This window comes from Chelonia mydas, chromosome 13 (assembly GCF_015237465.2).
Source record: "Chelonia mydas isolate rCheMyd1 chromosome 13, rCheMyd1.pri.v2, whole genome shotgun sequence".
NCBI lineage: Eukaryota > Metazoa > Chordata > Testudines > Cheloniidae > Chelonia > Chelonia mydas.
The window spans coordinates 40,855,932-40,878,555 of NC_051253.2; the positions used below are offsets into that span (position 1 = coordinate 40,855,932).

At 45.7% G+C, this 22,624-nt stretch overlaps 2 protein-coding genes, 2 long non-coding RNA genes and 2 gene segments (V, D, J or C); 2 read left to right on the top strand and 4 right to left on the bottom strand.

Annotated features, from left to right (window-relative positions):
• LOC102940154 (immunoglobulin epsilon heavy chain-like) overlaps positions 1-22,624 on the bottom strand; it is a 1,331,510-nt gene that overhangs the window by 754,038 nt on the left and 554,848 nt on the right. The window lies entirely within an intron of this gene.
• The window catches only part of LOC119563587, a 797,667-nt gene that overhangs the window by 734,006 nt on the left and 41,037 nt on the right, over positions 1-22,624 (bottom strand).
• LOC119568011 overlaps positions 1-22,624 on the bottom strand; it is a 937,337-nt gene that overhangs the window by 371,941 nt on the left and 542,772 nt on the right.
• The window catches only part of LOC102948108, an 883,083-nt gene that overhangs the window by 346,433 nt on the left and 514,026 nt on the right, over positions 1-22,624 (bottom strand). The window lies entirely within an intron of this gene.
• The window catches only part of LOC122462699, a 480,831-nt gene that overhangs the window by 297,355 nt on the left and 160,852 nt on the right, over positions 1-22,624 (top strand). The gene's annotated exons all lie outside the window — the stretch shown is intronic.
• Positions 16,000-17,613, top strand: LOC122462702. The gene is made up of 3 exons (XR_006285403.1): positions 16,000-16,149; positions 16,295-17,374; positions 17,506-17,613. It is a non-coding gene; the product is annotated as an uncharacterized LOC122462702 (long non-coding RNA).

A 22,624-nucleotide genomic window follows, 5' to 3' on the forward strand; every position in this document is an offset into this window, starting at 1 on the left:
TTACTAGGGGCGCTCCAGCTGCAGAGACCAGGCCCTCTAGGTGCCTTGCTAGTGTGGACACCTGGGGAGTTATAGAGCCCAGGGCTGATTTAATGCGCTCCAACTTGGAAGTGCTGTGTAGACAAGGCCCTCACTTCTTTTTCCTTCTCTGCCACACACTCTCTGTGTGTCCCTGAGCAAGTCACTTTGTCTGGCTGGGTCTCAGTTCACCCTCTGTCAAATGGGAATAACAGCAACCCCCGCCTCATAGGTATGTGGTCAGGAGAAATATATTAATAAGATTGTGAGGTCAGATACTGCGGTGATGGAAGCCATAAAATTACCAGAGAGAACAGTACACGATCATAAGATTTCCAGGCCTCAGTTCCCAAAATGGACTAACCGATCTCCTAGAAGTGTTGTGGGGGTATGTTACAGATTGTAAAATACTCAGATAGGATGGTAGTGGAGTGGGCATTATTAACAGACATCGATAGAAAGGGAGAGGGAAAGAGAAAAAAATAATGGCTGGGAAGTCAATAAATATCCCCAGCTGGAAAGGGAATAGAGACTCCAGACAAGGGTGTGTGTGTGTGTGTGTGTGTGATTGGAGTGAATGAGCCTTGCTTTCAGGGGCGGTACTGGAGCATGTACCCTTTCTGGGTGTGTTGGAGGGAATGACACTGGGTTTGGTGTGTGGATGAATGTGGCTGCCAACGGGGAAACCATGGCAGAGAACTTTTAAATTTATTTTAGTGTGACTAAATCCCTGTGAACTTTGACTGTGTAAGGCCAAACTCTTTCCTGCAGGGATACAATATCGTGGTGCGTGTGTTGCCCCCAGGCTAGTCCTGTTTGCTTTTAGCGGAAGGATGGGATGAGGACGTCCAGAGGCAGAATTTACATGGTCCGGAATGAACAGTCAGTAGTTAATTCAGTTAATTACCTGTGTGCAGACACGTTTTGATGGAGCGCTCACTCTTCACTGGTTTCTTCCTCTGTCCTCATGAATTTTCACCCCCTGCAAGTGAAAACAGAGGCTGTCCCTTTACTGCCATCTACCGGAAAGGTGGGTCTCCTGCTTTTCTAGACAGATCAATAAAGGCGTTGTAGGTTTCAGAGTAGCAGCCGTGTTAGTCTGTATCTGCAAAAAGAACAGGAGGACTTGTGGCACCTTAGAGACTAACCAATTTATTTGAGCATAAGCTTTCGTGAGCTACAGCTCACTTCATTGGATGTGTTGTAGAGGCCTGAATGTCGGTGCAGGTTCCGCTTCCCCCTTTCCTGTGGCTCCCTGCTTTGCTCTGTGTCACTGTCTCCCTGGCTCAGTAACAGGCAGCGGGGTCTGCGGCTGTCAGCGAGTGGAGCTGCAGGGAGACCTGGTTCTTCCAGGAATCTGTGGAGATGGTGATTCGGCTCTGGAAGGATGAGCCTCAGTTCGTGTTCCTTGTGGAACCGCTGTAATATCCCAGTCCCAGCCATTCCAAACCTTTCCCAGGAGGCTGCCGGACCCAGTGCCAGCCGGAACCGCTAGCGATGGAGTAACCCGAGAAAGCGCAGGTCATTGTGACGGAGTCTCCGGGCTTCACTGCTCCCTGGCCTGTCTGGACCAGCTACACCTGAGAAAGGACACCTTGGGGGAAGGAGAAAGCAGAGCTGACTCTCTTGGAACCGGTGCATTCCCCACCTCAGTGTTTCTCAGGGTCCCATGAAACACTCACCTGATGGGGTGGTGAGTAGGGAAAGGGAGCAGAGCCATGACAGTGTCATTGTGATGCCTAATGGAGACACTCCCCAGTGGGCAGGACTGGGCCGTTCCGTGTCTGGGGAGAGACTGAGGCTCCTAGAACAAGTGGTTTGTATTTAAACAGGAACCCCCAGGTCAGGGATTTGCATGCGGGTTCCCCGGGGTGGCTATAAGAGCTAGCAGGGGGGTGAGCACTCAGAACATGGCGATGTTCCCTTTGGACAGGGGTCCCCTTTCCACCCAACAGAGACCGCATGCTCAGCTGTGTATTGGTCTGGTGATTCGCCTGGGGCCCTAGGACAGAGGATAGGAGTTGCAGGGTCAGTCCCAAAATCATGCACTCGCTCCTTGTTGCCTTTGGGTAAATCTGCCTGGGGGCCCTGTGTGCACAATTCCCACTCGTGTTGGTGGGTGGTGGGTGCCCAAATTCCCTAGGCGGGTTGGATAATCTCTGCTTTTGTGACTCTGGGCCTCAGTTCCTCGTCTGTAAAATGGGGTTAATGAGACTTCCTTGCTTCACGTGCAGAGTGAGAGGGTGAAATCCAGGAATGGTTGTGAGTTGCTGACACACTCCAGCAACAAGGGACAGAGAAGAACAGAGACAGGTAGGGGGCTAAGCCTCCAGCTGCCAGTGAAATCCAGTGAGATTCTGGTTCCTAAATCCTCCAGGCTTCTTAAGAACATAAGAACACAAGAACAGCCAGACTGGGTCAGACCAAATCTCCATCTAGCCCAGTGTCCTGTCTTCTGACAGTGGCCAATGCCAGGTGCCCCAGAGGGAATGAACAGAACAAGTCATCATCAAGTGATCCATCCCCTGTCACCCATTCCTAGCTTCTGGCAAGCAAAGGCTGGGGACACCGTCCCTGCCAATCCTGGCTAATAGCCACCGATGGACCTGTCCTCCATGAATTCATCTAGTTCTTTTTTCAACCCTGTTATTGTCTTGGCCTTCACAACATCCTCTGACAAAGAGTTCCACAGATTGACTGTGCGCTGTGTGAATAAATACTTCCTTAGTTTGTTTTAAACCTGCTGCCTATTAGTTTGATTTTGTGACCCCTGGTTCTTCTGTTATGGGAAGGAGTAAATAACACTTCCTTATTCACTTTCTCCACAGCAGTCAGGGTTATATAGACCTCTGTCACATCCCCCCCTAGCTGTCTCTTTTCCAAGCTGAAAAGTCCCAGTTTTATTAATCTGGCCACAGATGCAGCTGTTCCAGATCCCTGATAACCCCCCATCCTGGATTCATGTAGAGTCCATCTAGTGAGTGTTGTAAACTGGGGTGGGGAAGCAGCTGGGGACGAGAGAACACGGTGAGAGTTGGGCTTTGCCAGTGATTTCCTTGTTTAAACCATAGTCCTGCAATGAAAAATGGCATTGTTTTCAGCACTTGATCATGACCTGTTGGGTTCACTGCCTCTGGGGCACCTGGCATTGGCCACTGTCGGCAGACAGGATACTGGGCTAGATGGCCCTTTGGTCTGACCCAGTACGGCTGTTCTTATGTTCTTATGTAATATTAGAGTATCATTTCCTTGTGTGAACTTTATGAAGTCCTGATTCCTAGCCATTCTCTCTCCTTCTCAATTCGTGCCTCTGTCTCTCAAGAGAAAATGACAGCATTAAATGCCCTGCATGTCTGTACAGAAACCGCTTCCCCTTTCTGTATGGGTCCTGCTCTGCTCCGTGTCACCGTGTCTCTGGCGCAGTAATAGGTGCCGGTGTCTGCAGCTGTCAGCGAGCGGAGCTGCAGGGAGAACTGGTTCTTGGAGGAATCTATGGCGATGGTGATTCGGCTCTGGAAAGCCGGGGCATAGCTGGTGCCCTGGCTAGGTCCGTATATATACCCCATATATTCTAAGCCTTTCCCAGGAGCCTGCCGGATCCAGCCCCAGCCGTAGCCAGAAGAAATGGTGTAACCAGACACGGTGCAGGTCTGTGTGAGGGTCTCTCCAGGCTTCACCACGCCCGGCCCGGACTGGGCCAGCTGGATTTGGGACCGGGCACCTGCAAAGACAGGAAATGTTTCAGTTAAATCCTGACCGCTCTTCCTCAGGGTTTGATCATTTCCCCCCGGATTTCTCCTCCTGACTTACAGGGCGAGAGAGCGAGTAAAACCAGAAGTGACAACGCCTTTTCCATCTTCCTGAAAAGGTGAGAAAAAAGGGCAAAGAATGAAATTCACTTTAGCCCCTGGGCAGGCGGGTCCCGTGAGAACCCAGGAGCTGCTATTTAAACGGAGACCGTGACTGTCAGATTTGCATAAAGATCAGACACTCCCATATCACCCTTGAAAAGGAGCTGAAACCACTCGAGCTCTTTAGCTCCTTTGTTCAGTGGCTCTCTCAGGGCTGTGTAACCGGGCAGGGTGTTTGGCTGCAAAAATGTTGGGTTTTGGCCAAAAAATAATTTTAAGGTTGGTGATAATTGAAAATGTTTACTTGTCAGAGTCTTGTCTTTTCTTTTCTTGAAGAAAAGTCATAGCTTTCTGGGAGAGGGACAACCCATTTTCCCACCCAGCTCTACTGGAATCAGACCAGTTCTCCATCTGGTCCAATCCTGCTGTTATCTCGTCAGTGAAAACGAGATTCCACTCTCATTTACACTGGTACAAATCCAGCACAACATCACTGATATCTGTGGGATTATTTTAGATCCTTGTAATCCCTGTCACTGTGGGCAGGACTGGACCCTGGCAGTTTCATCAGTGATTTCATTGGGAGCAGAAGCCAGCCCTAAATTAACCATATTTAAGGTTATTTCCAAGTTCCCCTGAATAAACGTCTTTATTTTCTGCCTCTGAAGCTGATCTGAAAGCCTCATCTCCCAGACAGATCAAATCCTGAGTTTTGACTGATGACAATGGCCAGGCCCAAGGGAGATAAACTCTCCCATCCTCCCTCCACCTGACACCAGACCTAATCTATCAGCCAGTCAATTCTCCCCTGTTCCCCCAGGGCAGCAGCTGCAGCACCTCAATTTGTTTCCCCCATTTAGCCTCGAACCAGCTTCCTGCGGGCCCCTTTCATCTCCCATCCCTGCTGGGTGAAACCTGCATGCAAATCCCTACCCAGGGGGTACTATTCCCTCTAAGCTGTGTTCATGCACACAAATCCTAAACCCCGAGCACACGGCAAAACACCACGCACACAAACATTTGCACAGAAGAAATTTTTTGCGCACAGGGCCTGTCAAAAATTAGAGGGAACATTGCCGGGGGGTTCCTGTTTAAATACAAACTCCTGTTTCCAGGCGCCTCAGTCTCTCCCCAAACACTGAACTGCCCAGTCCCGGATACTGGGGAATCTGTTCATTAATTCAGACCATCATGGACTCTTTCTTCACCTTCCTTTTCCTCTTAGCCACCCATTCTGGTGAGTGTCTGTGCGAGGCAGATAGGAAAAATCCTGCTTCTCTTGTACTGGAGGGAGAAATGCCCTTTGACTTCAGCAGAACAGGGGGAGTCCCCGGTCAGTCCTCGGAACAGCATTATAATCCCCCCCCCCCTTCCTAAGATGTTCTTGTTAAACCCTGGATTTGTGCCGGAAATGGCCCACCTTGATTATCATACACATTGTAAGGAGAGTGGTCACTTTAGATAAGCTATTACCAGCAGGAGAGTGGGGTGGGGGGAGAGAAAACCTTTTGTAGTGGTAAACGCCCATTTTTTCATGGTTTGTATGTATAAGAACATCTTCTGTATTTTCCACAGCATACATCTGATGAAGTGAGCTGTAGCTCACGAAAGCTTATGCTCAAATAAATTGGTTAGTCTCTAAGGTGCCACAAGTACTCCTTTTCTTTTTGCGAATACAGACTAACACAGCTGTTACTCTGAAACCAGTCATTATAATTCCTGAAATTCCCTCCTTTTGCAGGTGTCCATGCCTGGATCCAGCTGGTCCAATCTGGCCCTGGAGCGGTGAAGCCCAGAGAGACCCTCACGCTGACCTGCACTGACTCGGGTCAGTCCATCACTAGTGGTCACGGCTGGCACTGGGTCCGGCAGCCTCCCGGGAAAGGGCTGGAGTGGCTGGGACGGAGATATTATTGCAGTTCCACCTGGTACACAAACTACGGCTCATCCTTCCAGAGTCGAATCACCATCTCCCCTGATTCCTCCAAGAACCGGTTCTCCCTGCAGCTGGCCTCCCTGGGAGCTGCAGACACCACCACGTATTACTGCACCAGAGAGGCCACAGTATTTATTTGCAGCATAATAATAAATGGTGGTGCCTTCAGTGGTCAGTGCATTCAACAAGAGATAATACTAATTTCTGGACGTGTCCCTAGATATGAGTAATCGGTTTTGGAATGATGGGGAAGGGTGTGTCCAATCCATTCCAGCGGGCTCTGTCGAGTCCGACAGACATATCCCCAGCCATAAGAATCAGTGATGGGGACACCAGTCACTTCACAGGTCAGCCGGAGTGACCCTGAGGGTTTCAGAATCAGCTTTCCATGGCTGTCTCAATTGCACCTGCGAAAGGACACCTGGGAAGAAAAGGGGAGGAGAATTCAAAGCACAAGCAACCACACACAAGAAAGAAGGAATCCGTCACACAAAAAGATGGTGTAAGACAAATAATTATGTCCCACTGCCTCCTATCAAAACTCACATGGCCACAGGATGAGTAGGCCAAGGGAAATGATCAGTGCTTTCATCCTTCTTTTATGGGAAGATTTAACAAGAATGCCCCCGTCCATTCAAGATTCAGATGGACAAAAACCTCTGGGGCATAGGTTCTCAAACTGGGAGTCAGGACCCGTCAGGGGGTTGTGAGGTTATTACATGGGGGGTCGCCAGCTTGTCAGCCTTCACCCCAAACCCCACTTCGGCTCCAGCATTTATAATGGTGTTAAATATATAAAAATGTGTTTTCAATTTTAAAGGGGTTCGCACTCAGAGGCTTGCTGTGCGAAAGGGGTCACCAGAACAAAAGTTTGAGAACCACTGCTCTGGGGGTTTCTTATTTAAAGGAGAAAGCCAAATGGCTGATTTGCATGACGTATACTTACATGCTTCAGTGACAGATATAAAAACAACCCAGTGGTTATTTTGTCCCTACATCTCTCCTCCCCCTTCTGTTCTTTAGGGGAAGCATCTGTGCAGCTCAGGAAATAAATTTAAAGGGAAGTCAGAGAGGTCAGTGATTAGAGAAGGGGTGGGGGGCTGGAGTCTCCTGTGTTCTATTTTCACTTTTGGAAAGAGAGTGTTGTCTAGTGGGTTAGAGCAGGGGAGCTTGGAGTCAGGAATCCAGGCTTATTTTTAAAGATCCAGGAGGAGAGTGGGATCTAAGTGGGGACTTGGAGACAGGAGTCCTGGGTTCCTTATCCAAATCTATGAAGAGAGCAGAGTGTAGAGTGTTTGAGAATCTGGGAGTCAGGACTCCTGGGTTCTATCCCAGATCTCAGAAGGGAATTGGGGCCAGTGGCTTACAAAAGAGGAGCTTTGTGTGCCAGGACTCCCTGGTTCTATCCCAGGTTTGGGAGCAGATTGGTGTCTCACAGGTAAAGCAGAAAGGGCTGGAAGTTACCACTCCTGGGTTCTATTCCTAACGCTTAGGGGAGAGTAGGATCAAGTGGTTGGAAAAGGGAGTTACGAAGCTTCCCTTCCCTGACTGAAACACGGACTTTATTTGTGATGTGGGGAATGTCACATAGAGTAAGATTTTCAAAGATACTGAACATTAAATTATTTTAGGCTGGGGTTCTCACAGAAACCTGGCACCTAACTCAACTGTGTCCCCTTGGGAAGTCAAGCACCATTGTTGCCATTTAGATATCTTCATGCTTTTAAGATAATGGGAGAGTCTGAAGGTACAAATGTCTCAAGGAATGTGCATTGGGGGAGCCACAGTACAATTCTCCTGTAACGCAGGATTAATTTTGCAAGATACAAGGTTGGAGGTGGAGGGAACCTTGACAGAGCAAGAGAGAGAGAGAAAGAGGGGGAGGGAGGGAGGGAGGGAGAGGGAAGCAGAGAGAGAGAATGAATGGGTTTTTCCTGTGGTCCACATGCAGGTGGAAGTCATATAAATAGCCCATTTTTACTGTCTTGGAGCTGAGCAAAAAACACCTGTGTGTCTTTCCCTTTCAGGTATGACTGCTTCTGCTCTTGCATTAATTTCTGTTAACTTAAACACATATATGGTCTGTGACCCACCTAGAAAGAAATTCACTGGCATAGAAGTTACCGGAGTTATGTCCATTTATACCAGGAGAGAATTATTTATATATTTAAACACACATAATTTCTTTTCTTTTCTTTTCTTTTCTTTTCTTTTCTTTTCTTTTCAGTTGTTGGACCTAGCAGCGCATTCTGCAGCACCTCGGTTTTAACAAGTAATCTAGCCTGCTGAAAGCAATGGATTTTGAAGTAACTAGGGAATCTGTTGACGGAAATGGGTATCTTTCAGCAGATTGCCCATAAATAAATAAATGTAAGGTAAAATTCTTAAAAGCATCTCATAAATTTGAAGCCTAAATCCCATTTTCAAAAATGACGCAGGGTAAAAATTTCAGAAGCACTCAGTGACCTAGGAACCCAGGCCTCATTTCTCAAAAGTGACTTTAGGATTTAGGATCTTAAATCCCCATGATTTCAAATAAGATTTAGAGAACCCTATGTGGCTTAGTGCTAGGGTCTGAAAGGCTTGCAGCTGAAAAAAGAATGGCCTCTGGGGGCTCAGGCTGAGGCCTGTTTTTGTGCTCGCATGTATCACGGTGGTTTCTGCATCTGGTAGGTGCTCCTTGCACAGTAGTATGTTGCCGTGTCTTGTGGACTCAGGCTGTCCACTCGCAGGTAAAACTCGTTCTTGGAAGGGTCCACAGAGATGGTGGCTCGATTTTTAATGTCAGGGAAATAGTGGGTGTTCCCATATCTGTCTATCAATGCCAGCCACACCAGCCCTTTTCCTGGAGGCTGCCTGAGCCAATGCCACCAGTCTTCACCAGTAGAGAGGGCAGAATCTGAGACAGCACAGGTCAGAATGAGGGACCCTGAGACCTTTGCCTCTCCCAAACCAGACTGGGTCATCTTAAACCCCAAGATGGGGCCTGGCAAGAGAGGGAAATGCATTAATGGAACAGGTAATAAACCAGCAATCAAGGCTTGTTTTCTCAAAGACATACACCCAAGGTCCCACTGAGACTGAATGGGACCTGGACACCTAATTCCCTGAAACCCAGCCCAAGTAATTATTTCCCACAGTCAACCTCCAAATACTCACCCATGTGGAAGGTTGAGATGGAAATACAGAACAATAACAGTTTCATATTTTTTTCTTTTCTGGAGAGACTTCTCTGCTACGAATCACCAGCTCATTCCTTGGGACAGACTCAGGTTCTGGAGTTTCTCTTTAAAGAGGAAACCTGGAGGAAGTGATTTTTGCATACAGGTTTCACAGATGGCGTATAGCACACCAATGAGGCTGGGCAGGTGGGTAAATTCTTCCAGAATCTCAGCTCCTTGTTGGTGTACCTCTCAATGGGTGACACTGACTCCTGTGCAGAGGGACAGCACAATTCACATGGGGAAAAATTCACTGGCGTTTTGTCCACTTAATTCAGCAGAGTATTTATTCCTTTACCCCTATTTTGAGAGCTTAAGTGGTGCTGTCAAGGTTCCTTCCCCACTCTGAACTCTGGGGTACAGATGTGGGGACCCGCATGAAAGACCCCCTAAGCTTATTTCTACCAGTTTAGGTTAAAAACTTTCCCAAGGCACAAAATCTTTGCCCTTGGACTAGGGTATGCTGCCACCACCAAGCGTTTTAACAAAGAACCAGGGAAAAGGACCACTTGGAGTTCCTTTTCCCGCAGCTATCCCCCCAAGCCCTTACACGCCCTTTCCTGGGGAGGCTTGAGAATAAACAAGTTGAGCACAGACCAGCTTGGGTTTCTTAGGACCATAAAAACCCAATCAGATTCTTAAAAAAAAAGAACTTTATTAGAAGAACAAAACAAAGATAAAAGAAGCACTCTGTAAGATCAGAATGGAAGATAATCTCACAGACAGTCAGATTCAAAACACAGAGAATCCCTCTAGGCAAAACCTTAAGTTACAAAAAGACACAAAAAAAGGAATACACATTCCCTCCAGCACAGCGAATTTACAAGCCAAAACAAAGAAAACACATTTTCTAGCTAGATTACTAACTTTACAGGAGTTGGAGGGCTTGCATCCTTGATCTGTTCCTGGCAAAGGTATCACACAGACAGACAAAAGCCTTTTCCCCCCCTCCAGATTTGAAAGTATCTTGTCCCCTCATTGGTCATTTTGGGTCAGGTGCCAGCCAGGTTACCTTAGCTTCTTAACCCTTTACAGGTGAAAGGGTTTGACTCTGGCCAGGAGGGATTTTATAGCACTGTACACAGAAAGGTGGTTACCCTCCCCTTTATATTTATGACAGATGCACAGGACTTTTACTAGCCCTCTACACAGAAGTGAATTTCACCCAGTGTTCCGCACCAGAAAGAAGTAAAAACTGGGCAGGAATTCTGGTTTATTGCGGTGAATGAGAATGTGGCTTTTTACCTATAGAACTTATATACCCCCATGACTGTAGTATCTGAGCTCATCAGAGTCTTTAATGTATTTCATTTTACTACATCTCTGTGAGGTAGAGAAATAACATTACCCTCATGCAGATAGGTAAAACTAGGCACAAAGGACCAGATTTTAAGGCTATTTAGTTTCCTGAACATGAAGAGAGGCAACTTGCAGGATTTTCAAAAGTACTAAGCTCCTACCTCCATCTTTAGGTGCCTAAATACAGTGAAAACATCTGGACCAGATTTTCAAAAGTATTTAGTCAACTAAAGAAGCAGACAGGCACCTAGTGGTATTTGAGGAAGCATGGAGGAGACTAATATCTTTTAAAACCTATGGGAGTTAGGGGCCTTTGAAAAATCTCTCTGGATACCTACAAACCTTAAAAAATCTGGCCTCAAGTTTCTTACTCAGTCTTCAGCACAGTACAGAATGAAAGGAAGGTCTCCTGGCCCTCATCCCATGAAATGTAATCCTGTTCTTCAGTGTCTCAGGCTAGTGTCCTCAGCACCAGAACATCCTTCCCCTGACAAGTATTAAAAAAAAGTTGAGATCCGCAAAGCTGCCTTGAGGCTCTGAAAGCTCAATTCCTTCTGAAAACCAGTGAGTGTCCAAACCCTTTAGGTGGCTTAGAAAATTTCAGGCCTAAACTTTAAAAATGATCATCAAACACAGGAGAAAAATGTACATGGAAAAATGAAAAGCAAAATATAAAGGGGCTGGTTCTTCTCTTGCATACACCATGTCAGGGATTCCTCCCCACTCTGAACTCTAGGGTATAGACATGGGGACCCATATGAAAGACCCCCTAAGCTTATTTCTACCAGCTTAGGTTAAAAACTCCCCAGGCACAAATTCTCCCTTGTACCTTGGGTTTAAGTAACGCTGCCACCACCAAGTGATTTAACAGAACCAGGGGAAAGGACCACTTGGAGTTCCTCTTCCCCCAGCAATCCCCCCCCCAAGCCCTTACACCCCCTTTCCTGGGGAGGTTTGAGAATAATATCCTAACCAATTGGTTACAAAATGATCAAAGACCCAAACCCCTGGGTCTTGGAACAATGGAAAAATCAGTCAGGTTCTTAAAAGAAGGATTTTATTTAAAGAGAAAAAGGTAAAAGAATCACCTCTGTAAAATCAGGATGGTAAATACTTTACAGGGTAATCAGATTTAAAACACAGAGGATTCCCCTCTAGGCAAAACTTTAAAGTTACAAAAAACTGGGATAAACCTCCCTGTAGCAAAGGGAAAATTCACAAGTTGAAAACAAAAGGTAATCTAATGAGCTTTGCATTATTTACTTACTCTTTTTGTAATATCAGAGACTTGTACAGGATGGGTTATAGGAGAAGGAGGTTTTTTTGACCTGATGCTTCTCTGCTTTCCCCAGAGAACACACCATCAAAGCCTCTTTCCCCCCCCCCCCGCCCCACCCACAAGATTTGAAAGTATCTTCTTTCCCCATTGGTCCCTTTGGTCAGGTGCCAACCTGGTTATTTGAGCTTCTTGACCCCTTACAGGTAAGGAGGAATTTTAGGATACCCTTAGCTGCGTGCAAAAAGAAAAGGAGTACTTGTGGCACCTTAGAGACAAATTTATTTGAGCATAAGCTTTCGTGAGCTACAGCTCACTTCATCGGATCCGATGAAGTGAGCTGTAGCTCACGAAAGCTTATGCTCAAATAAATTTGTTAGTCTCTAAGGTGTCACAAGTACTCCTTTTCTTTTTGCGAATACAGACTAACACGGCTGCTACTCTGAAACCTTAGATGTATGGTTATGGCACACCAGTTTTGCAACAGTGTAACTGCCTGGACCTTAATGGAGTTGGTCTGGATTTACGCCTGTGTATGTGAGAGGAGAATCAGGCTAAGTATTTTGAAGACTTGACATTGGGCCCTTTGAAATGAATGGGACTTTTCCAGTGGGAGGGAAATAAGGAGTTAAAAAAGAATAATTGGAGGGGGTGTGAATGGAGCACAAGGGAACTCACTTCCAAGGGCAGTTGGCACCTAATTCCCCTAGGCTTTGAACATCCCAGACTGTATCCTGTGTTGAATGCATCTCAGTCCCATTTGTATAGTCAGTTTAGGGTGGGATTTTCCAAATCATCCGAGTCCCTTAGGAAGTTAAAGTGAGATTTTCAGAAGAGCCTAGGATCTTGTCTACATGATATAACTCAGAAAAGTTTAAGATTAATTAACCAAAGATGTGACGTGAAGGTGCATTAAATCCTTCCGGGTGGATGGTCTCATTCAGAAGAAAAATGGCCCGAATTGCATTAAAGGGGGATTTTCCTGAATATCCCCATGTACGTATACACATCAGAACTGGGATCCAGGGCTCCTGACGTCTAGTGCCAAGCCTAGATAAAAACACAGGCCTTCTGGCTCCCAGTTAGCTGCCCTACCCATTGGGGGTGACTTCTCTCCTTTCTCCTGCAGGAAGATGACTACTTTGTTCCACACGGGTGTCCCTTGCCTTCCTTTTTACTCATTTGGGGAGTGGCAGGTCCTTGCACTCAATCAGCCTCGCGCACTGTATCGAAACACTTCGATTTTTTATTTCCTCTGTTTCACTATGTCACTCTCTGGCACAGTAATACATGGCAGTATCTGCAGCTGTCAGGGAGCTCAGTAATAGAAGAGATGGATTCATTTTTGGAAACATATACAGAGATGCCTAATCGGTTTTTAAGAGACTGGGCAGAGGATATGCTCCCATCTACATACATCTCTACCATCCATCCCAGCGCTTTGCCAGGGGACTTCCGGATCCAGGGCCACCAGTACCTGCTGGAAATGGAGTAACAAGACACAGCACAGGTGAGTTTGAAGGTCTCTCTGGGCTTCACCGCTTCCGGGCCGGACTCCACCAGCTGAATCTCTGAGAGGACATCTGGGAAAATGGAAAATAATAAGAATATCAGCGCACTTTAATACTGAAGTGGGAACATCAAGGTTTTACTTTCTGTCTTAAGATAATTACCTACATGAAAGGGTGGCCAGGAGGAGAAGGAAAATGCATAAAGACATCATCGTCTCTAGCAAGGAAACTTTCTCTGCGGCAAATCTCCAGTTGGGTTTCGGAGGAGGCCGCTAGAGAAGAAATCTCCAGCTGAGCTACAGGAGGGGGACCGAGTCGGAGTAGAGTGAGTAGTTTCTATTTGAGAAGAAAGCCCCATCCAGCAATTCACATGAAGTTTCAGCACACAGGGTATAGAAGAGAGGAAAGGAGATTACTGGGAACTCCTTCCCTACAGATGAAGATCGTGTCACGTGGAGGTGACCCATGACCTGTGGTCTGATCCAGCATCCACTAACCTCACAGGAACTGCTGCCATGGACTTTAGTGGACACCGGAACTGATCTGAACTGAGGAAGGTGTAATTTAATTGTAATATTTGGAGCAGAACTTCAGCTGGAGTCAGTTCTTGCTCTTGAGCATGTGCTCCAATGACTTTTCGCTGACTCACTTAGGGAGACGCACTTGGAAATCTCGCCTCCCATATACTATTTTCAAAATCCGGCCATAAGTGACCAAATCCCATTCACCCAGTTGCTAGGTTACAGTCAAAACAAACGCTCAGCAATATAGGCTAACATTGGTTTTAAAGAAAGTAGTTAGACTCTCTCTCCATCTCTTGCTTTCAGTTTTCCCCAACAAATACACAGGATCACCCCAACACAGAGACACCCAGACACACACACACCCCTCCAGGCAGCACACGTGCTCACAAAACACACGCAGCTGCACCCCAAAAACAGCAACAAGAGCCACACACACAGCACCCACACCACACACTCACCACAACCCTGCTATACAGATGGACACGCCAGACCAACCTCGCGTAAACATAGAGCACAGACATTGACAACACACGCACAAAGCGCATACTCGCCCAACGCAGACACATACCACACTATTCCTACCTACATGCCTCCAGCTTTCACCCTGACCACACCACACTATTCCTACCTACATGCCTCCAGCTTTCACCCTGACCACACCACACTATTCCTACCTACATGCCTCCAGCTTTCACCCTGACCACACCACACTATTCCTACCTACATGCCTCCAGCTTTCACCCTGACCACACCACACGATCCATCGTCTACAGCCAAGCTCTGCGATACAACCACATTTGCTCCAATCCCTCAGACAGAGACAAACACCTACAAGATCTCTATCAAGCATTCTTACAACAACAATACCCACCTGCGGAAGTGAAGAAACAGATTGATAGAGCCAGAAGAGTTTCCAGAAGTCACCTACTACAGGACAGGCCTAACAAAGAAAATAACAGAATGCCACTAGCCGTCACCTTCAGCCCCCAACTAAAACCCCTCCAACGCATTATTAAGGATCTACAACCTATCCTGAAGGATGACCCAACACTCTCACAAATCTTGGGAGACAGGCCAGTCCTTGCCTACAGACAGCCCCCCAACCTGAAGCAAATACTCACCAACAACCACATACCACACAACAGAACCACTAACCCAGGAACCTATCCTTGCAACAAAGCCCGTTGCCAACTGTGCCAACATATCTATTCAGGGGACACCATCACAGGGCCTAATAACATCAGCCACACTATCAGAGGCTTGTTCACCTGCACATCCACCAATGTGATATATGCCATCATGTGCCAGCAATGCCCCTCTGCCATGTACATTGGTCAAACTCGACAGTCTCTACGTAAAAGAATAAATGGACACAAATCAGATGTCAAGAATTATAACATTCATAAACCAGTCGGAGAACACTTCAATCTCTCTGGTCACGCAATCACAGACATGAAGGTCGCTATCTTACAACAAAAAAACTTCAAATCCAGACTCCAGCGAGAAACTGCTGAATTGGAATTCATTTGCAAATTGGATACTATTAATTTAGGCTTAAATAGAGACTGGGAGTGGCTAAGTCATTATGCAAGGTAGCCTATTTCCCCTTGTTTTTTCCTCCCCCCCCCCCCCCCCCAGACGTTCTGGTTAAACTTGGATTTATGCTGGAAATGGCCCACCTTGATTATCATACAGATTGTAAGGAGAGTGGTCAGTTTGGATGAGCTATTACCAGCAGGAGAGTGAGTTTGTGTGTGGGGGGGGGGGGGGGGGGGAGAGTGAGAAAACCTGGACTTGTGCTGGAAATGGCCCACCTTGATTATCATGCACATTGTAGGGAGAGTGGTCACTTTGGATAAGCTATTACCAGCAGGAGAGTGAGTTTGTGTGTGTGTGTTTTTGGGGGGGCGGGGGGGGGGGTGAGAAAACCTGGATTTGTGGTGGAAATGGCCCACCTTGATTATCATACACATTGTGAAGAGAGTGGTCACTTTGGATGGGCTATTACCAGCAGGAGAGTGAGTTTGTGTGTGTGTGTGGGGGGGGGGGGGCGGAGGGTGAGAAAACCTGGATTTGTGCTGGAAATGGCCCAACTAGATTATCATACACATTGTAAGGAGAGTGATCACTTTAGATAAGCTATTGCCAGCAGGAGAGTGGGGTGGGAGGAGGTATTGTTTCATGGTCTCTGTGTATATAATGTCTTCTGCAGTTTCCACAGTATGCATCCGATGAAGTGAGCTGTAGCTCACGAAAGCTTATGCTCAAATAAATTGGTTAGTCTCTAAGGTGCCACAAGTCCTCCTTTTCTTTTTGCAAATACAGACTAACACGGCTGTTACTCTGAAACATACACAGCAGCACCTACCCGATACTCACATTGTTTAAGTAATTTCCAGTAACATCCACGTCGATGGATAGTACTTTTAAAACAACTACTCGAAGTATTTCTTTTCATTTGAATTGCTTTCTTCCACTCACAGAAATTGTTTTCATAGACTGTATGAAGAGAGGTTTCAGAGTAACAGACGTGTTAGTCTGTATTCGCAAAAAGAAAAGGAGTACTTGTGAGGGGTAGCTCAGGAAAGCTCATGCTCAAATAAATTGGTTAGTCTCTAAGGTGCCACAAGTACTCCTTTTCTTTTTGTATGAAGAGAGAAGCTTCTAGATAGGGGTTTTCAAACAAACCCAAGGAAATGAGACATCCAGTTCCCATTGGATCTGGATGGCATGTGGGCCCCTGTCTCTCTTAGGCGCCTTTGAAAACCCCACCCCTAGTTCGTAAGCACACCAGTATCTTTTAAGGGGGAACAGAATGTTTCTGGAGTCAGGGTATACAGACTTTGGGTAAGCACAAAAGTCCACCTGCAGCTTCTCTAGCTGCAGCATATTAGATACCCAGCGGAAACCAGGAGGTAAAAAGTCTGGGGAAGTTAAAATAACTTAACCAAATTTCCAGACGTTTCCTCAGCCCTTTGGAAAAACTCACCCCCCACTCTCAGAGACACCCTATCGGCGTAACATTAATCTATTCCCATTTCAGGAAAGTTCCTGAAGGATTCAGCAAAAAGAAAAGGAGGACTTGTGGCGCCTTAGAGACTAACCAATTTATTTGAGCATAAGCTTTCGTGAGCTACAGCTCACTTCAAGGATTCTGGTTAATTATCGATTCAACACTGCCGCCACATGGCAGCTGTGCGAATTGCAGCGCATAAGCAGGTAACATAAGCTTGGTCCTTTTGGATGGTGCCTCTCCTCCATGCTGGACCAGGAGGCGCGGTAAATGCAGAGAAAAGACAAATATTCTTCAGCAGGCAGAGCGTGAAGCACTGGCAAGGCTGCTTTTGAATCCGGGTTTTGTTGTGTTTCTATAAGTTCGAGGTTCTTTTTCTTCCCAGCCCATGAAAATTCGTCTGCTCGCGGACTCTGTCTTCTGAGGGGCTCTGCCTTGCAGCTGTGACGAATATAAAGTGACAGTCCGGGATCCACAAATCCTTTAAACCCCCAAAATTCATTTTATTTCTCAGACTTCCCCTCGGTGGTTTTAATTGCTATTCACCTATCGCCACGGCCCATTGCTGGGGAAATCTTAAGAAAGACACTTTTCCCGAAGACAAGTAGCTTGAGGTTGATGCCATAGACAGAGAACAGGGATCCAGAGGAGGGATGAAAAGATCAGAGTGACACGGAAAACCAAGGACAAGGGAAATGGTCTTTGCAAAGACGTTCTGAATAGAGGTGGGCACCATTGCCTAATTTTTCTCTCTTTCAAAGACAATTAAATGGTCAATGTATAACGTGTGTTTTGGTTGGCTATGCATGTGACTATCAGCTGCACCATTTAAAATCTGCTTCCCCTTTCTGTACAGGTCCCTGCTGGGCTCAGGGTCACCGTGTCACCGCCTGGCGCAGGAACAGCCGGCGGTGTCTGCAGCTGTCAGCGAGCGGAGCCGCAGGTACAGCTCGTTGCTGGAAGTGTCGGTGCTGGTGGAGATTCGGCTCTGGAGGGCGGGGATGGAGCCGGATCTAGCCCAGCCATTCCAGCCCTTTGCCAGGAGCCTGTCGGATCCAGGGGCAAGTGTAACCGCTACTGGCAATGGAGAAACCGGAGACGGCCCAAGTCAGATGGAGAGATTCTGAGGACTTCATGGTTCCAGGACCCGACTGAACCAACTTTACTTCAGAAAGGGCCCCTAGAAAGTGGATACGGATTAAAAATTGTATTAAAGCCAATGTTAAAATTATATAATCTTCGGGTTGAGGAAATAGTGTTTGTACATCTTGGCATAATGCTTAAATTATCCAAAAGTACAAAGTTTGGTTTAAAAGTCATACAATACTTAATTAGCAATACAATACAATCTCTTTGGCATTTGGTAACGACTGGATGTTTTTACATGTTTAACGGTGAAACGCTTGGAAGTTATATATGTTTAGTTAAGCTAATTGGTTTTTCCAGGGGATCTGGTGTGTGTCATTGAATCTCGCGATTCCTCTTTCTGCAGTATCAAGTTGAGAGAGAGAGAGAGAGAGAAAAGAAGCCGTTTTCTCCTACTCTGCATTTTCTTTTCATTTACAGGGAGTTTAGCTGGGGGAACCTCCTTGCTCTGAGTTAATCTGGCCTCACTGCACAGCTCAGAATCCGCTTCCCCTTTTTGTACCAGTCCCTGCTCTGCTCTGGGTCACTGTGTCTCTCCTGGCGCAGTAATAGATGCCGCTGTCTCCGGCTTCCATGCCTCTCATTTCCAAATACACCTCGCTTTTAGAGGTGTCCCTGGAGATGGTCAATCGGTTTTTCAGAGACTCCTGGTAATATTTGTCATCATCCCAGTACACAATGGATAACCACTCCAGGCCTTTCCCCGGGGGCTGTCGAACCCAGCTCACTCCATACCCGCTAGACGTGAGAGAGAATCCAGAGACTGAGCAGGTGAGTCTCAGGGTCTGTGAGGGCTTCACCTGGGCTGCTCCGGTCTGCAGCAGTTTAACCTGGGAACGGACACCTGCAAAGAGCAAGGGGAAATCTCAGTCAGAGAGATGACCAGCATTGGGATCGGTAGAGACGGAAGACTGCTCCCTCCTCGGTACTTACATGCTGCAATAGCAAAGAGAAGGAGAGAGAGAAGCAAAGTTTTCATCTTCCCTCCTGGAAATCAGCTAGGAACAGGCACGAAGATCCAGAGGGAATGACACAGATTTGACTTTTGCAGGGACCGCTGAAATAAAGAACGGAGATATTCTATTCTTAAGAGGAAGCAATATAATCATTTGCATACCCCGCCCTCTCATGTAAAGCAGGGGTAAATTAGTTCTCTCTGTCGTCCTCATAAATGTGGCACCTGCCTAATAGCCATCAGTTAATGGCTCATGTGGATGACACACATTATTATCGAGGTATGTCCTAGAACCGAAAGCAAGTTCACAGCCCCCATGTGCTAGGCGCTGCACAGATACATAGTCAAAGCGAGTCAGTCCCCTGCTAAGGTCCTACATCTTTAACCCTGATATGAATATGAGATGCCTGGAGTCCTGGGTGAGTCAAGGGGGGTGGGGGGAAACACAGTTTATTATTGTTGTTATTACCAGAAAGGTCTATTAGGACCATCTAGTCTGACCTTCAGCAGAGCACGAGCCATGGTGATGCTGATGATGCTACAGAGGCGAAGCAGTCCGCTCTGTTAGGATGGCGCATTAGACCGGGACTCCGGAGACTTGGATTCGGTTCCTGGCTTTGCCCTGGTCTGCTGGGTGACAGTGGGCAGGTCCTTCCTCTTCCTTGTTCTTCAGTTTCCCCATCTGTAAAAAAAAGGGGCTAACGATACTTACCTCTCCTTAAAAAGAGCTTTTAGACCTGATGAAAAGCAGCTACAACCACTGCTGGGAAGAGAAATGTCCATGGCGTTTGTCCCTGAGGACATCTGTAAGGAATGTGCACCATGTAATTTGCTGTCATTTGTAACTTGCTCTAGACAAATGTGGAGGAGGATCTAAGTGAAGGGTGAAGAAATTCAGGAAAATGCACGAGAGACATGAACACCCAAACAGTTCAGTCTTGTTCATGCCAATGGTCTGGCTCCCAAAACCCTTTTGAGAGAACATTGATCTATTTACTCTCCGGGTGGTTCTTTACTTAGTCCATTTCTTTGTAGCGACAGTGCCCCCTACTGATTAAACACACGACACTTACTCTACAAGAGATTTTTCCAGATAAGGTTGGGGCATAATTTCTTTTTCTTTCTTTCTTTCTTTCTTTCTTTCTTTCTTTCTTTCTTTCTTTCTTTCTTTCTTTCTTCTTTCTTTCTTTCTTTCTTTCTTTCTTTCTTTCTTTCTTTCTTTTATTCAATTATTTAATAGTAAAAATAAAACTTGGCAGTTGCATACCTCAAATCACATTGTTTGCTTTTTCCAGGATATGTGGTGTGTTTCACTGAATCTGGTCATTCCTGTTTCTGAGTTCTCCCTGTAGTCCTCATATATAAAATGCTGAGCTAATAGTAATGGGTTAATGGCTCATGTGGGGGATGATATAGATTATTACTGCAGGTTGTTAGAAATCCAAAGGAAATGATAACTGTGAGTGCTTGTGAGACGTGAGCCAGCATCCTTCACCATTCTCTAGCTAAGGTGGACTTGGTCCTGCCGTTGAATATGGGCGGATGGATTTGATGGCCTTTCCACACTTACTTTCCCATGATTGCAGGATCCCTTGATCCTTGGCCCCAACTAGATCAGCTGGATTTCAGAGAGGACATCTGCTGGGAAACTAAAGATAGTTAAGACCCAGGCAGACTGCGAAGAGCTACAAAAGATCTCTCAAAACTGGGTGACTGGGCAACAAAATGGCAGATGAAATTTAATGTTGATAAATGCAAAGTAATGTACATTGGAAAACATAATCCCAACTATACATAAAAAATGCTTGGGTCTAAATTAGCTGTTACCACTCAAGAAAGAGATCTTGGAGTCATTGTGGATGGTTCTCTGAAAACATCCACTCAATGTGCAGCAGCAGTCAAAAAAGTGAACAGAATGTTGGGAATAATTGAGAAAGGGATAGATAATAGGACAGAAAATATCATTTTGCCTATACATAAATCCATGGTACACCCACATCTTGAATACTGTGTGCAGATGTGGTTGCCCCATCTCAAAAAAGATATATTGGAATTGGAAAAGGTTCAGAAAAGGGCAACAAAAATGATTAGAGGTATGGAATGGCTTCCGTATGAGGAGTGATTAATAAGACTGGGACTTTTCAACTTGGAAAAGAGATGGTTAAGGGAGATATGATTGAGGTCTATAAAGTCATGACTGGTGTAGAGAAAGTAGATAAGGAAGTATTGTTTACTACTCCTCATAACACAAGAACTAGGGGTCACCAATTGAAATTAATAGGCAGCAGGTTTAAAACAAACAAAAGGAAGTATTTCTTCACACAATGCACAGTCAACCTGTGGAACTGCTTGCCAGAGGATGTTGTGAAGGCCAAGACCATAACAGGGTTCAAAAAAGAACTAGATAAATTCATGGAAGATAAGTCTATCAATGGCTATTAGCCAGGATGGGCAGGAATGATGTCCCTAGCGTCTGTTTGCCAGAAGCTGGGAATGAGTGACAGTGGATGGATCACTTGATGATTATCTGTTCTGCTCTTTCCTTCTGGAGCACCTGGCACTGGCCACTGTAGGAAGACAGGATACTGGGCTAGATGGACCTTTGGTTTGACCCAGTAGGGCCGTTCTTATGGAATAAAAGAGAAAATACATGAATGAGAGACAGAGTTATAAAGAGAAACGATTCATTCCCTGCTGAAGGAAAGGCCAATAGAAGATAAAAGTCTGTAAGGATTTCATATTTATTTGCAGATATTGTGGGAGACTTTGTGAAGGAGATATTCCTGTATGAATATTGTTGTGTCTAGAATCAGAGTTTTGTATTTAAACAGGGACCCATTGAGGCAGGGCCATACAGGCCTGTTTCACGCAACTGGGGAAGGGGGCGAGAGCTGAAAGTGGCTGGCAAGATTTCAGGTTAAAAGAGGGTGCACTCTCAGGGGCTTGTCCACATTTTACAACAGAAAGAGAAAATACATTTCAGATTTGAAGGACTCTGGGCCCAATGGCCCAGATATAACATAACACCTCCACGGGAGTTAGGTGGCTAACTCAGGAGCTTTTGAAAATACCACTGGGCATCTATCTTCATCTTTGAGCACCTCCATATATTTGAAAATCTAGTCCATGATCTTCAATATTATATATAAATGCAAGTACATTATCTTTACTGTGAATGTTTGCCTGAAATTGTTATTTTTTCTAATTGAAAATGGATACAAGGGAATCCTTTTCCACACAATTTGCCCGTGGAACTCCTTGTCACATGATATCATTAGGACCAAGATTTTTTTTTTAAAGAATATTACTTTTCTCATTAGATTGTGTTAATCTACAAACTCAGAAGACAGGCTGTTTATCCTGTCGTTCACACCCTGTGTAAGTGAGGAGTTTCAGAGTAGCAGCCGTGTTAGTCTGTATCCCTAAAAAGAAAAGGAGTACTTTTGGCACCTTAGAGACTAACAAATTTGTTAGAGCATAAGTTTCCAATGAAGTGAGCTGTAGCTCACGAAAGCTTATGCTCTAATAAATTTGTTAGTCTCTAAGGTACCACAATTACTCCTTTTGTAAGTGAGGAGTAACTCTTTTGGAGGTAATGTGGCTTATTGTGCTTTCACTCTATTACTTTTTATATCTCGTAGGATAACAGGTGTAATGAAAAATCAGAGGCACATAGAGGATTTTACAGGAGGTCCTAGATATATTTATTTACTGTGGCGTTTTGACTTTTTCTTTTGGAGGAGGCAGACATATTTTCATCACCTGGAAGAAATACAGTTAATTTGTGTGCATGTGTACTTTGAACACAGCTAAGTTCCTTATAATATTCTTTCAAGAGGAGAATTTCCCCTAATTAAGATGCCCACCACCCTCA